We start from the raw sequence: 7,375 nt of genomic DNA, 5'->3' as shown, positions 1-7,375 counted from the left end.
TGAGGATGGGGCGGTGGGGCGCCGGCGTCGGAGGAGCGACGGGATCGGGCGGACCCCGATCCAGATCCAGCGAGGGGGGGAGAGGAGTGGTGCGAGTGGGGGAGAGTGGGGATCGGGTGGGGGTTAGGGTTCGGGGAGGTGGCCTTGTAGGCCAGAGAGGAGGGCCGGCTGGGCCTGGTGGGCCGGCCGGTGCGGAGGCCAGCTGGGCCGCTCGGCCCAGCGTGGGGGGGGTGTTTCTATTTTTTTTTGTTTGACCTTTTCCCTTTTTTTTCTATTTTCCTGTTTCTTTTAGTTTTACTTTATATGCGGGTTTTTTTTATAATATATCAACTCAGCCCCTAAATTAGCATTATTAGTTAGGCTACTGTCATAATTAATTTGGCACTAAATAAATTAGTTTTACATTTGTTTATTATTGAAAAGTATTTAATAATTGTTTTAGCCCCTGTTTTTATTTAGTTTAGGCACTTAAACATTTTGAAAAAGGTTGGTTCCAACACCCAAAATAAGTTACGGATTATTTGCCACATGATGATCATTTTAAATTCTAACGGTTGAAAACCTTTATTGTTTGCCTGATTTTGAATTTGAATTTGAATCGGCTTGAACCAACTCGAGTTTATCAACAGTAACCGAGGTGACGTGGCACCATTAGCAGGGGTTTACTGTAGCTTAATTATCCGGGCGTCACAGGGACCCACATGAACGTGGGTAGTGGGGGCAAGGCCCCACACCCCTGGTCAAGGCGCACCAAGATCCCCCTTAGAAGGAATAAGATCATATCCTGAAGGGATAAGATCAAGATCCCTAAAAAGGGGGATAACAATCAGTGGGGAAGGAAATGATGGGATTTCTTTCCTTCCACCTTTGCCAACGCCCCAATGGACTTGGAGGGCAAGAAACCAACCCCCTCCACCCCTATATATAGTGGGGAGGTGCATGGTAGCTTCACCCCTTGCCCTTGGCGCAGCCCTCCCCCTCTCCAACTCCACCTCCTCCTCGGTAGTGCTTGGCGAAGCCCTACCGGAGAACTGCAAGCTCCACCACCACGCCGTCCTGCTGCCGGAGCTCTCCCTCAACTTCTCCTCTACCCTTGCTGGATCAAGAAGGAGGATACGTCCCCGGGCTGTACGTGTGTTGAACACGGAGGCGCCGTCCGTTCGGCGTTAGATCGGATCTTCCGCGATTTGAATCGCCACGAGTACGACTCCCTCATCCGCGTTCTTGTAACGATTCCGCATCGCGATCTTCAAGGGTATGAAGATGCACTCCCCTCTCTCTCGTTGCTAGTCTCTCAATAGATTGATCTTGGTGATGCATAGAAAATTTTTAATTTCTGCAACGATCCCCAACATAGACATGACCGAGACACGTCTCTGGCCAATAACCAATAGCGGAACCTGGATGCTCATATTGGCTTCCACATATTCCACGAAGATCTTTATCGGTCAAACTGCATAACAACATACGTTGTTCCCTTTGTCATCGGTATGTTACTTGCCCGAGATTCGATCGTCGGTATCTCAATACCTAGTTCAATCTCGTTACCGTCAAGTCTCTTTACTCGTTCTATAATGCATCATCCCATAACCAACTCACTAGTCACATTTCTTGCAAGGCTTATAGTGATGTGCATTACCGAGAGGGCCAAGAGATACCTCTCCGACAATCGGAGTGACAAATCCTAATCTCGATCTATGCCAACTTAACAAACACCATCGGAGACACCTGTAGAGCACCTTTATAATCACCCAGTTACGTTGTGACATTTGGTAGCACACAAAGTGTTCCTCCAGTATTCGGGAGTTGCATAATCTCATAGTCATAGGAACATATATAAGTCATGAAGAAAGCAATAGCAACATACTAAACGATCAAGTGCTAAGATAATGGAATGGGTCAAGTCAATCACATCATTCCCTAATGATGTGATCCCGTTTATCAAATGATAACTCATGTCAATGGCTAGGAAACTTAACCATCTTTGATTAACAAGCTAGTCAAGTAGAGGCATACTAGTGACACTCTATTTGTCTATGTATTCACACATGTACTAATTTTCCGGTTAATACAATTCTAGCATGAATAATAAACATTTATCATGATGTAAGGAATATATATAAATAACAACTTTATTATTGCCTGTAGGGTATATTTCCTTCAGCCAGAACCTTCCCAACTAGAGCACGCTCCGGGTCTACCAGATCCGCCTCATCTTCATCATCCAGCATCACAGGTTGGGCTTCAATAGCAGTTAGTCGAAGCCGTTCCGTCAGTTCCTCAACTTGAGAACCCTGGCCGGAGCCAGACGCACCCGACTAAACAGCAGCGGCACCCCGCAGAGGAGCCTCGGGATCCAAAGGCGACGACACATGGACGCCACCACTATCCTGGGACACGCTCGCAAGGGCCATTGGACCACTCTCCACAGTCTTGCTTGCTCCAGCCATGGTCGAGAAGAACAGAGCCAACCGACCGCAGCCAAGGGTGGGAAACGATGCAAGATCGCCCCTGAATCACCCCGAACCATGAGCAGCGAGACACCGAACGACAACACAAGGCGGGGCGGATCAGAGAACTAGGAAGAAGGGAAATCACCAAGAAATCGCGATCTAAAACATTGGCAAACCCTAGAAGACGCTAGTCGCCTGGGCGAGAGAGAGCGCCTCGAGTGGTTACCATCTTAACTAGGCCAGAGGGTTAGGCAAGATCAAAGGTATCTAGACGGTTCACTCAATCAGAATTCGCTATTTAACGCATTCTACATCAAACAGTTGGGGCGTCGCACAGGAGAATCGCACCAATGAGCACAATGGGCCATCCCATTATTGTGGCAGTCAGTTTTTTGTTTCTTTTTATGTTATTTTTACTTGTTTTTTTGTTTCCTTTTTCTATTTTGTACTTTTTATTATTTTTTAATAAATTCAAAAAAAATATTTTAAAAAATTACCGTAATTCCAATTTTTTGTTCATTTTTATCATATTTTGTTTGCATTCTTAAGAATAATGTTCAGAATTCCAGAATTTGTTATGTTTTAAAAATTGTGTTCAGTTTTCAAAATTGCTCGTGTTTCATTTAAAAAAATGAAATTTCTTTACAATTTTCAGTAAATATTAAAAAATTCAAATAAATGTTCTAAATTTCAAATTTGTTAACATTTTCAGATATTCTTCATTTTCAAAAGTTTCTCACTTTTTTAAAAAAAATTGCTTTTTCAGAAATTGTTCACAATTTTCAATAAATGTTCTAAAATTTTAAAAAATGATGGTAAGTCCAAAATTTTAATTCACGTATTAAAAAAAGTTTGAAATTTCAAAATTTGTTAAGAATTTTGAAACAATAGTGTTCACTCGTTTTCAAATTTCGTTTACAATATTTTGAATCTCCTGCACCAATAAATCACTACAATATATCTACGAGCTACATTGCTACAATCTGCAACACCGTGAGCTAGCTACAGCAATCACGAGCTACAATACTGGTACATCTCGATCGAAGGGCCAATACTGGTACATCTCTCTCTCTCTCTCTCTCTCTCTCTCTCTCTCTCTCTCTCTCTCTCTCTCTCTCTCTCTCTCTGTGAAAAATGGTACATCTCTCATGATCTGCAATCAACCAATGCAGCGTTGCATTAGTAGGCTTGCGTTCCAATGGACCGACCCAGTTGGCTGCCCTGTGCATTGGCGGAGGAGACGTAATTCGTCTTGTAGGATGTCTCCGGTGGATCCTCCATCCCTCACCGAACAAATCGTTCGCTCGGGGTAACTCCCCCATAAAACATCCGCCAGGTATTCGGGTCTATTTTAAAGAGAAAATTATGTCTTTGGTCCCTTAAGCTTTCTAAAAGTATATAGATTTGGTCTCCCAAGAATTTTTGGACGACATTTGATCCCTCAAGTCACAAAACCGAAGACATTTGGTCCAAAACAAAAAATGTGAATAAAACAACTGACGTCTCACTAGTTTTCTCTCCCCCCTCCCTCTCTCATACATACGTCAAATGGCGCCGAGTCCACGGCCGACGCGCCCCGCTTACCCCCCAACCTCCCCTACACCTTTCACTGCCGGCACAAACAGGGCCCTGCACCTCCACCGCCACCGCCACTCCCGGCACAGACTGGGTGCTAGTTGTGTGTGCTTGGTGCAAGTGAGCTTGTGTGCCTGCTTCCGACGTACGCGTGTGTGTGTGTGCGCGCGCGCGTGCGTGCGTGTGCGTGTGTGAGGGAAAGAGGGGGAGGGAGAAGCAAAGAGAAAACCAGTGACAAGTCAGAGTTTTTTTTTACATTTCTAGTTTTGGACTCAAATGCCTTTGATTTTAAGACTTGAGGGGCTAAATGACGCCCACAAATTCTGAAGGGGCCGTCTGTATACTTTTGGTAAACTTGGAGGGACCAAAACCATACATTTCTCTTTTGAAAATCTTATTATCACGCAATCTTTATTACACAATCATGGTTACATCATCGACGAACGTTTTCTTTTCATAAAAGGGGCCACACGGGCCCCATTTTTATTATAAAAATGGAGTCTCAGAATCAGGGGGATTAGACCTTCTGCATGTCGGCGCTGATCTTCTTCATGGAAGGCCTCAGCAGGAGCTTTTCCCACCACGCTTTCACGGAAGGGAACGAGTCGAACACGGACGCATACGGAGTCTCCATGAAGCGGAGCGTGAAGGAGAAATGGTTGAGATCCGCAATGCTAATGAAGCTTCCAGCCAGGTACTCGTGCTTCGACAGACGGCCTTCGTAGATCTCAAGCACCTTCTTCAGCTTCTCCACGCTCTCGTCCACGACCTTCTGGTTCGTTGGTATGCCGTAGGCCGTGGGGTACACGATGCACTCGTAGACGATAGGCGCGACCGCTGTGCTGTACTGGTGCGCCTCCACCTCGGCCCAGACGTCCACCGTCGCCGCTTCCTCCGGGTTGCTTTCTCTCAGCATGTCGACTTCGTCCGTCCTGTATTTGCGGAGAACGTACTTGACGATGGCACGGGACTCTGTGGATATAGGGAAAAAAACAGGGGATTACGTTCGTTTGCCACATGTAAGCAGTACTACAAAGGTTAATGAGATTGAATTGTTGTTACACGGCAAGTAACGCTTACCAAAGAGCACGAGGTCTCCATCTTGAAAAGCTGGGATTTCACCAAATGGCTGCAAGAATGCACAAACGTAAGTCAATCGACAAGATTAGACAAAAAGCTTCCAAAAATTATAGTGGCATATGAAATCAAAACAAGCGCCTTACGTTTCGGGCGAGGTGCTCGGGTTCTTGTGCTCCTTGGCCAGGAAGTCAATGTCGACAACCTCGTAGTCCGCACCAACCTCCTCCAGGCACACCAGCACGCGGGCCACGTTCGTGAACGCGGCCGACCCGAACACCTTCACCGGCGCCATTCCTGAGTGGTCTGTATGTTGGGGTGTGCAATGGCAGCAGCATCCCTCCTTTTTATAGATGGCATATCCTAGGAGGAGGCATGTATCTTCTAGCACAAACTGACGCTTTTCTGATTAATTCTTCACTGGTTATTCTTTGTTTTTCTTCTCCTTACGGGAATCGGTACTCGGTCTTCAGCAGATACCAATCCCCATTTCTCTAGTGAATCACGTATGTTGTCTTTCCAACTACCGGTTAACCCTTTGAGTACATTTTTCTTTCTTTCTTCCGTTTGGTGCAATTGACAAACTATACTGATGCACCTGATGCACTGCTTGTGTCGTCACCTGTGACCTGTGAGGCGCTGTGACCTGTGAGGCGCTTGAAGGAGAACGAGATCGTTTGTGGTGCAATCAGGGTTCCCAGTGCCCAAGATCTTAGATTTTAGATAGAATTAGCATAAGCAGATAGCATAATTTGTGCTGCTAGTTTTGTTGTTTATGTACGTGGTTCACGTTATTGTTACAAATCTACACCATTCTAATTTGGATCAAAGAAAAATGCAGGCGTACATGTTTCTCTGTCTTGAATTAATCTACTACTCCCTCCGTTCCTAAATATTTGTCTTTTTAAATATTTCAAATGGACTATCACATGGATGTATATAAACATATTTTTGAGTGTAGATTCACTCATTTTGCTACGTATGTAGTCACTTGTTGAAATCTCTAGAAAGACAAATATTTAGGAACAGAGGGAGTACATCCTTTGATCTCGAGAAAATAAGTGGTGTAAATATTTCTCCTTTTTTTTTTTGCAAACTCAGCTCTGCATCATACATCCCAAACTATGTTTTTTGGCGAGAGAACAAACGGTGTTAATCAGCTGTGTAATAATTTTCCTTTTTTTTTAGCAAACTCAGTTGTGCATGATACATCCCAGACTATCTTTTTGGCAAGACAACAAGCACAATGTTGGATCCAAAATTACGTTGTTGGAAAGCCTTGACGATACGATTAGCACCACATGAACAAAAAGGGCAACAACACAAATGCGAGTCTTTTGTACACAGGATTTGAACAGGACCAAAAGAAGTTGGATTTACACAGGATTTTCAGATGGCAATGCATGTTCTGATGAGATTTGAAAGGGTGCCGAAGGTTCGGAAGGCAATTACAAGTCGACATCAATTGTTCACCTGTATTGCCCAGAAAGCCAGAGCATAAAAAATCTAACACCAAACAGTAGCTAACAAGAATCGCAGCCAAAATTGAAATAACACATTGTACCAGAAATCTATCAGGCCTTATTACTATTCGTTTGAACAGAATGAGTTGGGGAGGGTGCAAGACGGCTAATGTCTGCATCCAGAACTATTGAACTTCAACTTTCAACGATCAAACTGACAAGGGCCAGGGGATATCAGTAACTCAACGCTTTGTAGAATTTGTAACATTCCATTGAAAAGAATAAAGAGTAAAGTGCATTTTATGTCCCTCAACTTATGCCAGGTAGATTTAGTCCCTTGTAGCGGTATTCCTTGGTCAAACCCGGTTTAGCTCGTGGTCAAAGGGGTATTGGAACATAGGCTTCCGGTGAGGATTTCCGACAAACGGGCGGCACCATCTTTGCTGCCAAGCATGCTCATGCTTAGGGAAGCCTTGCACACCCTTTAGACCGTAGCTTGGTCACCAGCGACCTAAGTCAAGTTCCAATACCGCTTTGACCATCAGCTAAACCGGGTTTGACCAAGGAATAGACTAAATCTACCAGGTAATTGAGAGTTGAAGGATGAAGGTTGCACCCCAAAAAGTTGAGGGACCAAAACACACTTCGCGATAAGTTGAGGAACAAAAAGTGCACTTAATTCAAAAATAAAGGTTCTTGCTTTACTTTATCCCCCGCGCGCGTTGGAGCGGCCACTTTCGGACAGCGCCAATATGGAAAGTGTCTAGCAACTCCGTCGGAGGATTAGGAGGATTAATTAGGGTGGCC

At 44.6% G+C, this 7,375-nt stretch overlaps 1 pseudogene; it reads right to left on the bottom strand.

Annotated features, from left to right (window-relative positions):
* Positions 1-4,545: 4,545 nt before the first annotated feature.
* Positions 4,546-5,400, bottom strand: LOC119368120 (annotated as a pseudogene).
* Between the last annotated feature and the right edge of the window lie 1,975 nt (positions 5,401-7,375).

This window comes from Triticum dicoccoides, chromosome 2B (assembly GCF_002162155.2).
Source record: "Triticum dicoccoides isolate Atlit2015 ecotype Zavitan chromosome 2B, WEW_v2.0, whole genome shotgun sequence".
NCBI classification, from domain to species: domain Eukaryota; kingdom Viridiplantae; phylum Streptophyta; class Magnoliopsida; order Poales; family Poaceae; genus Triticum; species Triticum dicoccoides.
Note: the sequence above shows the minus strand (reverse complement) of the source record. Positions and strands in the feature narration are given on the sequence as shown.